General features: G+C 37.0%; 1 pseudogene; it reads left to right on the plus strand.

Moving 5' to 3' along the window:
* Positions 1-22: 22 nt before the first annotated feature.
* On the plus strand, positions 23-8,268 carry LOC129301068 (histone acetyltransferase HAC1-like; annotated as a pseudogene).
* The last annotated feature ends 2,083 nt before the right edge of the window (positions 8,269-10,351 follow it).

Raw genomic sequence — 10,351 nt, forward strand, 5'->3', positions numbered from 1 at the left:
AGCTCAAACTCACATCAAATGTTGCAACCCGCATCAAATGGTTTCAGAGTCTGAAAATAATTTTAGTTCTCTTTCAGTTGGGACACAATCTAAATCAGCACTTCTAAATCAATGGAATTCTCAATCGCAAGGTGGTAACCACATACCAGGGAATATGTTGCATGAGCAACATCTCCACATGGATTTCCATCAGAGAATATCAAGGCAAGATGAAGCTCAGTGCAATAATTTATCATCAGATGGAAATGTTATTGGTCAAGCTGTTTCTTCTAGAGGCACTGAACCACTTGACTCAAGTGTTAGTATTAAGAAAGCACATAGGAATCAACAGAGGTGGCTTTTATTTCTACTTCATGCTCGACGGTGTCCTGCCCCAGAAGGACGATGCCAAGAACGTTATTGTTATAGTGCTCAAAGTTATGCAGACACATTGATGGATGCAACCTGCCTCATTGCTCATATCCCCGCTGTCATCATACCAGGCTATTGCTAAATTCATTTTAGAAACTGCAAAGATCCATGTTGCCCAGTTTGTGTTTTTGTTCGAAATTACAGGCGCTCTTTTCAAGTCAAGTCCAGACTCGGCCAGATTCTGATTCAGGAGTGCCAGTTGCAGCAAATGGATCTTGTAAACATATAATTCTGTGGTTCCATCACCTAGATTGATCCAAAAACCTCTACCCATTATTGAAACTTCAGATGACCTGCGGCCATCTTTAAAACGTATGAAAATTGAGCAGTGTACCCAGTCCTTTAGTTTGGAGAATGAAAACTCTACTGTGTCAGTTTTTGGCAAACTGTGAATCTAATGTTTCCAAGGATGCCCCGTGCCAAGACTATATCCATGGTGATATGTCAATGTCAATTAAATCTGAGCTTACAGAGTTAAGGCTGAAGGTCTAGTGCATTCAACACCTGCAAATCCTTGTGAAATGAAAATAAATGATGTGGGGACAGATGGCCTGGTGGTGAACCTGTCACATATGATGAACCTGTCTCTTTAGCTAGGCCAAAAAATATCAAAACTGAGAAAGAAACTGGACACACCCAAAGACCAGAAAACCTTAACCAGCCATCAGAAAATTTTGGAGGGACGAAGTCTGGTAAGCCTAAAATAAAGGGGGTCTCGTTGACTGAACTATTCACTCCAGAACAAGTCAGGGAGCACATCACTGGCCTAAGACAATGGGTTGGCCAGGTAAGCCTTTTTTGTGACCTTGCGCTTGTTTATTTTACAACTTTACAGCCATTAGTTTTGATTATTGAAAGCATCTTAGTGGAAATCAGTTCCATTAGAATCTAAAAGTTGAACTTTATTCAGCTTATATATTTTATCGTAAAGTCTGTATATCTATGTTTTGCTGAGTTAGAGTGCTGTTCTATGATTCATGTGATTATTGATATGAGTAGATTTGGAAGGGTTTTAATGATAAATAATCACCATCACTCATCTCTATGTTGATTTCATGTCAATGTCACATAATATGAGCAAATAACATTCTGATCACACGACGAGAGTTATTATTTTAATTCCTTTGTTTCTACTAATATTGCGTTGATCTTTCCTGTTAATTAGATTTTGGAATCTGATTTTGAATTGTTTGTAATTGTGTGTTGACAAGTGTGTTTCATCAATGAACTTTTGTGCTTGAATTTCACATCTCTTTCTTTAAGAACACCAGAAGAAGGTGATGCAACTAATCAATGATAAGTTGAAATTGCACTCTCTAGCATGACATAACAGTGAAAATACTGTTATGTTCTATAATAGATTTGATTTTGTGTTGCAACATCTGACATTTTGAAGTAAAAAAGATTATCAATGAAAACCCATCACGCTTGATCACAATAATCACATTCTGCTGAATAGGTTGACTGTTGCTTAAATAGTCATGTTTGTGATCTACTTTTTTCTTTTTGGATAAAATAACTTCATTAGAAAAAAGAGAGAGACACCAATGGAATTTCCATGCTGCTTCTGTAGGCTTAATAAACTAAATTCACGGAGCTTCATGAATACTGTTCCCTTCTGCTCCTTCTCCTGGTATTTTGTTTGAGGTGGATTTTTGAATTTTTTATTACAAAATGCTGGAAATGGTAACACAACTGTTATATAGCTTCTTAATGTTCGATAAATGTGTTGAGTCCAAAATCCAATATACTGTCTTTATAATGCTATGCTCTTGTATCTCCATGCTTGTTTAGCAGTGCTGGGTTTTTCCTTTATATTCCTCTGTCAACTGATTTGCACTTCTTACCATGATGCTTCTGTTATTATCTCATGACAGAGCAAAGCGAAGGCTGAAAAGAATCAAGCAATGGAGCATTCAATGAGTGAGAACTCCTGTCAGTTGTGTGCTGTAGAGAAGCTTACATTTGAACCACCACCTATTTATTGCTCAACTTGTGGTGGTCGCATTAAACGGAACGCTATGTATTATACCATGGGTACTGGCGATACACGGCATTATTTTTGTATTCCATGCTATAACGAGGCACGTGGAGACAGCATTTTTGTCGATGGAACTGCCATTCCTAAGGCGAGGCTGGAGAAAAAGAAAAATGATGAAGAAACTGAGGAATGGGTGGGTACCATGATGGAATTTTTTTTCCTTTTATTTGCAGCTTTTTGCCACCCCATCTAGTGGGATAATGCTTCATCTTGTTGCTGTATTGGAAGCTTTTACATGTTTTGTTGATTTTTTCCTTTTTTTATGTCCTTGTGGCAGTGGGTTCAATGTGATAAATGTGAAGCTTGGCAACACCAAATTTGTGCACTATTTAATGGTCGAAGAAATGATGGGGGACAAGCTGAGTACACTTGCCCTAATTGCTATATTCAAGAGGTAGAAAGAGGAGAGCGCAAACCATTACCCCAAAGTGCTGTTCTTGGGGCTAAGGATTTGCCTAAAACTATTCTCAGTGAGCAAATACAGCAACGGTTGTCTAGGAGACTAGAACAAGAGAGACAAGAGAGGGCAAGGCTTCAAGGAAAAAGTCGCGATGAGGTGATTCATCAATTCTTTCATACTTGCTTTAATATTTTAGATTATTCTTTAAATTTCTTGAAATACTCCCTTCAATCCTATTTATAAAGAACTTGGAGGAGGGGCTATGTGGTCGTCCTTTTATAAGGTACTACATTGATTATTTATTACAATTTTCCCTTTTACCCTATTTAATGTTGATGTAGAACTAGAAAACCTTTCTAAGGGTGTATTTGGTATTGGCAAAGTAAGAAACTTTTTTATACAGAGTTGATGAGTTTAAAATTTTCTTTTGTTTTGGTGAAAGATACTGGAAATGACTTAAATGAGACTAGAGGGAGTACCATATAATGTTTGACAATCTAATTGCTCTTTCTGAAAAACTCATACAATAAATAATATAGTGAATTTTCTGGACTTGAGTATTATTTTAAAAACTTTGTTGACCTGAAGTTTCGATTTTACATATTTGTATTGTCATTATTTGCAAACAAGTCTTAAATATATGGAATGTTACATGTTTGTGCTGGTGTTGTATAAACCTGTTTCAATTGCTGTACCAGGTGCCTGGGGCTGAAGAACTTGTTGTAAGAGTGGTGTCATCTGTGGACAAGAAGTTAGAAGTGAAACAACGATTTTTGGAAATTTTCCGGGAAGAAAATTATCCAACAGAATTCCCATATAAATCTAAGGTAGTGAGAAGGCTGCTTTGATTCATCTGGTGGTTAATGAATCATTAGTATTGGTTGTGGTTATTGATGCACTTCCATTTCTGCTCCAGGTAGTTTTGTTGTTTCAAAAGATTGAAGGTGTGGAAGTATGCCTTTTTGGCATGTATGTTCAAGAATTTGGATCTGAATGCCAGTTCCCTAATCAGCGTCGGGTATATCTTTCATACCTTGATTCTGTGAAGTATTTTAGGCCTGAAGTTAAAGCAGTGACTGGAGAGGCTCTTCGGACGTTTGTTTATCATGAAATCTTGGTATGGTTGCTGCTCTTATGTGACTTTAAAAGGCATGGTGGCCTTTTTTTTTTTTTTTTCTAATTATGAATATATTCAATTTTTAAGTCAAGATAACTTCCTGATTGTTCAGTTTTTTATTATGAGTGATTTCCATTATAATTTGGTTTGCAGATTGGATACCTCGAATATTGTAAGAAACGTGGTTTTACTAGCTGCTATATTTGGGCCTGTCCTCCATTGAAGGGTGAAGATTATATTTTATATTGTCATCCGGAAATTCAGAAAACTCCAAAATCGGATAAGCTCCGAGAATGGTGAGCTTCAGCTTTAAAAAAGAGAGAAATTGTCTAAATTATGTGACTTGTATAAAGTGTTTTTTTCCCCCTCATCTTCAACTTCAATTCTTGTGGACTTGTTTCCTCAGGTACTTGTCAATGTTAAGAAAAGCTTCCAAGGAGAATATTGTGGTCGATCTTACCAACTTGTACGACCATTTCTTTGTATCTACTGGTGAATGTAGAGCTAAGGTTACTGCTGCAAGGCTTCCTTATTTTGATGGTGACTATTGGCCCGGGGCTGCTGAGGATTTGATTTATCAGCTTAACCAAGAAGAAGATGGCAGAAAACTGAATAAGAAAGGAACAACCAAAAAAACCATAACAAAAAGGGCTTTAAAGGCATCTGGTCAGTCAGATCTCTCTGGAAATGCTTCAAAAGATCTACTCCTAATGCATAAAGTAATTCCCTGCTTTAGTTCTTTATCACAGATTGTCCTTATGGGTGAAAGAAATGGCATTCAAATTATGTTTCCAGCAGATGGTTAAATGATTTATAGTTTCTCATTGTTGATCTGCATTTAAAATTTTATCAGTTGGTTTTCTTAGCGTGAAGATAATTTTTTCTTACAAATCTTTTGATGTTTCTCCAGCTTGGCGAAACCATTAGCCCCATGAAGGAAGATTTTATCATGGTTCATTTGCAGCATGCATGCAGTCATTGTTGTATTTTAATGGTATCAGGCAACCGTTGGGTTTGCAACCAGTGCAAGAATTTTCAGATATGTGATAAGTAAGGATAGTTAAGCCTTATTGCATATATATTTTTTTCATGTACTGTGTCAAACTAACATGGTTTAAAGTATGTTAGCACTTTAGCACACTGTCAGAATTGTATCATCTTATTTGAGGTAGGACCCATGGGAGTTTGGTTTTATTAAGATGAAAATTTGGGTTCCTAGGGTAAATCAATGGTAGATAATGTCTGCGAAATTGAATGAAGAGTAAGCTAGACTCATTGAGTTCTTTTTTTTTTTTCCTTTCCTTTTTTTTTTTTTTTTAATGTCTGTCAAAGTAATCTGATTGGGGTGGCTGCCAGAATTAAAGAAAACATGGTAGATGATCGGAAGTACAAAAGGAATCCAGGCATTGCACACCAAGACGAGTATGCTGCCATTGTTGATAAATCTGGTTGATTATTGCCATCAAAAAAGAAAGTATTACAACCATTTTAATAGATCTCCTATAACTTATGTAACAATAACTATGAAGAGTCCTGATCTCATAGAAACTGAGACTACTATTAACCACATAAGGGAAACCTGGACATTAGAAGAAAACCTAATGACATCTAAATAACATGAGCAGGGAGCCATCCAAGGCAAAGAAACACTGATATCACCGTAGTCCTCTTGTATATAATTAATGAAGGGACTGTATCCTAAAACTACAAATCAACAATTTGCTTTAGTGAGTTTTTGGCCTTCGACAATCAGCATTTATTAATTCTATTGATGGTACTGGACACACTTTCTGAGGTCCAGTGTTATGTTTGTACAGCTCACAGCTGGATTTACACTGATGACATATTTCATTTTCAATTGTTATATAGCTCTTTTTTCTAATATATATCATGGGCATGAATAGAACGGAAACTGCGGTCATTTAATTTTTGCATTGTCAAGAGGCTATTTCTTTATGCTCTAATAATCTGCTGAGTTCTTGGTGATCATTGGGCACGTCCATTCACCATATTTATTGATCGGATTTTTATTATGTGGTTTTCTAGGTGTTATGAAGTTGAACTAAAGCGTGAAGAAAGAGAAAGGCATCCTATTAATCATAGGGAGAAACATGCTCTTTACGGAGTAAGTATGCCATCCCATGCATGGTTGGTGTGTAAAATGATTTGTTCTTTACGAATTCAGATTTGTGATACTATGGTACCATGTGAGATCTCTTGGTTGTCTGCTGCCCTCGTGTCTGCTTAATGGCAGTTTGCTGAATTTAAGGTATTTAATGAATTAGAGTTGTAAAACTGAGCTAATAATTTGTGGTATAGTTACTGTATAGGGAAAATGAATTTGAGTTTTCCATTTTCTTTTATGAACTGTTTTTTTCTTTTTCTTCTTGTTAATGTCAATGTTGATATTAAATTATTGTTATTATTTGCAGATTGAAATTTCTGATGTACCAGCTGATACAAAGGACAAAGATGAGATTCTTGAAAGTGAATTCTTTGACACTAGACAGGCATTTCTTAGTCTGTGTCAGGGGAACCACTATCAATATGATACTTTGAGACGGGCCAAGCATTCATCAATGATGGTCCTCTATCATCTTCATAATCCAACTGCTCCTGCTTTTGTGACAACTTGTAATATATGCCATCTTGACATTGAAACTGGTCAAGGTTGGCGATGTGAAGTTTGCCCTGATTATGATGTGTGCAATGCGTGTTATCAAAAGGATGGAGGTGTTGATCATCCTCATAAGTTGACAAATCATCCGTCTGTGGCTGATCGTGATGCTCAGAACAAAGAAGCAAGGCAGCTTCGAGTGTTGCAGGTATCCATTATATTTCAGATTTTGTTCTTGTTGATTGTCTGATTTAAGGTGTGCTTATTGCCTACATCTCACCATGTTATTTCACATGTCGAGTAAAGTTTTGTCAATTTGTATGTGGTAAAACGTGAAATTAAGTAGTGGCAGTTTTGAAATTGAGATCTTGATTTTCAAAAGTTCCAATGACTATCAGTGACACGTTCACCTTAGTATATTACTGATTTCATAAGAAACTACTCGCAGATTTTTCAGGTGCATGTTGTTACGTTTTTGTGTTGTTATTACGTTGGATTGATTGAAAAATAAGACTGTGTGTGTGTGTGTGTGTGTGTGTGCATGTTTCCATCCATCCAAACATAGATGTAACCTTGAATTAATATGCCTCTTGCTTCTGCTTTCTATGTGCATTTCGTGAAATTCTTTGATCATGCCTTCAAAATTTCGCTTCCCCTTGCTTGCCGTCCCATTTATGTATACCATGTTCTGCGATAATCTTGCACTTGCACCTTTCTTCAAGTGCCTAATAGTAGTTGGGATCTGTAATTACAGTTGCGGAAAATGCTTGATCTTCTCGTGCATGCATCCCAATGTCGTTCTGCACATTGCCAGTATCCCAATTGTCGCAAAGTGAAGGGGCTCTTCCGCCATGGGATGCAATGTAAAACACGTGCCTCCGGAGGCTGTGTTCTTTGCAAGAAAATGTGGTATCTGCTGCAACTCCATGCTCGTGCTTGCAAAGAATCTGAGTGCCACGTACCACGTTGCAGGTTTGTGGGTCAAGCATTGATTGCCATTTCTGAGTTATTCTCGTGACTTGTCTTGTGTGACATTCTTTCATTTTTGGGTTACTTCAGAGATCTGAAAGAACATTTAAGGAGGTTACAGCAACAATCGGACTCTCGACGAAGAGCAGCCGTGATGGAAATGATGAGACAGAGAGCTGCCGAAGTTGCCAGCAATGCAGGATAAGCTGTTTGCCCATGCAAATTTGGATGTTTCAAAGGAAATGATGCTGCTGGCAAAGGTGCTCCTAACAGCAGCCGATGGGTGGTTTATGTGATTGGAAGGGATCAGATATGACAAGAGCGTTCTGGATTCGCTTATCTTCCTTCTGTCAGTGCCCTTCTTATTGTAGCTTGGCCTCTCCACAACATGATTGTCCTGAAGAGGATCATTTTAGTACTGCCACCCTCTTCTGGAATTACTAACCAGCTCTAGCGGGTAATTATGTCGGTGTCTCAGCCATGTGTTGCCGATCTAGTGATTCTTTAATTTGGTCAGGTCCTTGTATTATGAGAAGTGCCATCCCGCGTTGGCCAATGTACTATAGCCCTAATTTGTCGAAAATGTCTTAAAAGGAATGCGAGGGAGGTTTGTATTTAATTTGTTTTTGGCGTTTTGAACATCGACCCTCTTTTGTAGAATGTCATTAAAGGTGAATAATTAGAGTATTCTTAGATGCAGTAATTCATATTCATTGTTGATTAAACGTGCGATATATGTTTGTCTATGTATATGGTTATCTGTCCGGCCATGTGGGTTGAAACACAGGGAGAGGGAAGAATCATGATCAAGCAGTTGGTAAGGCAGGCTGAAGATTACAACTCAAAATCATGAAATAGCGAAATTAAATTTAAATATCATAGTTCTTTCGTACAATTAACAAAGGATAAAGGTGTGAATTTAGTCTTGAATTATTTTTTGAGGAACGATTAGTAGCTTATATTATGAATTGGAGCAAAACAAATTGTAAATTATTCAAAATGAAGCACCTAGCACTTTTTTGGTCTGTATGACTAACTTTTGTCTAATTTTAATGGTGGGGCTTGCATTGATGATGCCATCATCTTCATCTCCCTTTGTGGGTTTGTCTCTCCCCTACCCTCTCTCTCTCTCTCTCTCTCTCTCTCTCTCTCTCTCTCTCTCTCATTCATCCTCTATGGCTTTCACAAATTGGAAATAGCATTGTTAGCACCCATCATGATCATCATTGTCTTCATTTCCTCTTCATGGATTACATGACCTAGCAACTATAACAATGCTAGAACTTCATGAAGCATGTGCAGGCTAAGCATCCCATTCAGAATATCATTAAGTGGTATCAAACCATTAGTGCTAAAGGGAGATGAAGGAGGTGATTTAATGAATAAGAGAGAGGGAAGAGAGAGGGGGGGTAGAGCCAAGCGACGACAACCACTGAAGTCGTGCTTGACATATTAGTGCTATTCCTTAGCTTTGCACTCACCACCACTTCCACGAGTGTCTTGCTATGTTGCCTCCTTGTCTACCAACAATCTCACCATCAAACTATACACGATATCACTCATCTTGATCTTTTCCTCAGCCCTTATGCATCCCTTATTAGAAGCTATCGCTTTCTATGCTAGAGCTGTCATTCCACCTGGTGTTATCTCATTCCTTCTAGTCGCCCTCATCTTCGTTTCTTGTATCACCGTCATATCGCTCTTCTCCACTAGCTTGTCGCCTACTATATGGACCATATCATTTAGAGCTTATCTAATGGTTAGTTTTATTTTGTCTCCTCTTAGTCGCCATGCTTGACTATTCATGGCTCATTGATCTTCTCTAACAAAACTAGTTTGCAAATCAGATATAGATAGTAAGAGGCAAGATTGATTGTTATTCTAAGCGAACTTGTATGTGTTGAAGGTGATTATTTTCCTCAATTCTCATCTGTATAGTTCTACAAAAGCTATATGAATGAGAGAGAGAGAGAGGAGGTCAAGAGAGACAAAGGGAGATGAAGATGATGACATCATCAATGCAGGCCCTACCATTAAAAATAGATAGACGTTACTCATTTGGATGCTGGGTGCTCCATTTTAAGTAGTTCATAATTTATTTTGCATCGAGTCATAATATTGGCTATTAAACACTTCTTGAAAAATAGTTCAAGGCCAAATTTACACCTTTACCCATTAACCAAAAAGAAATTAGCTTTTAACTCAAATACTCCTTTGATTAATATGAGACAACTTTTTTCAAATTTGTTTTTATTTTTGGATATAAGGCCATGGTAAAGCCGTGCGAAAGAAATAAAAGTCAAGTCATGTTAAAAATCATTAGGTTTCTACAATTAGGCAGTGGATTATCAAGAATTGTGATGTCTAAGTTGTCCGAAGATGGTTGACGGGTAAGCAAATCAGCACATCTGTTAGTAGTGACATGAAGAAAAAAAAATACTCATGTTAAATCACAAGTTTATAATTTAAACTATTTTTAAGTCAGTTAAAGCTTTATCTTAATCAAGTATTTAGAAATTTTCGGGTTACTTTTAATGTTCTTGGTAATAGTGATATGAAAAATATGAAAATTTTGGTCCTCTTAGATTAAATCACAAGTAAGAAAATTATGTACTTTTCAAGTCACTTTGAATTATCTCGCGACAGAGTATTGAGAAATTTCCGATACCATTCTAATGTCATTAATAAAAATTGGTAAACATGGACTAAATGGAAAATCTGGAAATTAAATATTTTTCGAGTCAATTAGAGCTATCTCCGAACCAAGTATTAAAAAAAAACATCCCAACCCAATTT

The sequence above is a fragment of the Prosopis cineraria genome, unplaced genomic scaffold (genome assembly GCF_029017545.1).
Source record: "Prosopis cineraria cultivar Desert tree isolate PC_DT_omini unplaced genomic scaffold, ASM2901754v1 PC1875, whole genome shotgun sequence".
In the NCBI taxonomy this organism is placed as follows: domain Eukaryota; kingdom Viridiplantae; phylum Streptophyta; class Magnoliopsida; order Fabales; family Fabaceae; genus Prosopis; species Prosopis cineraria.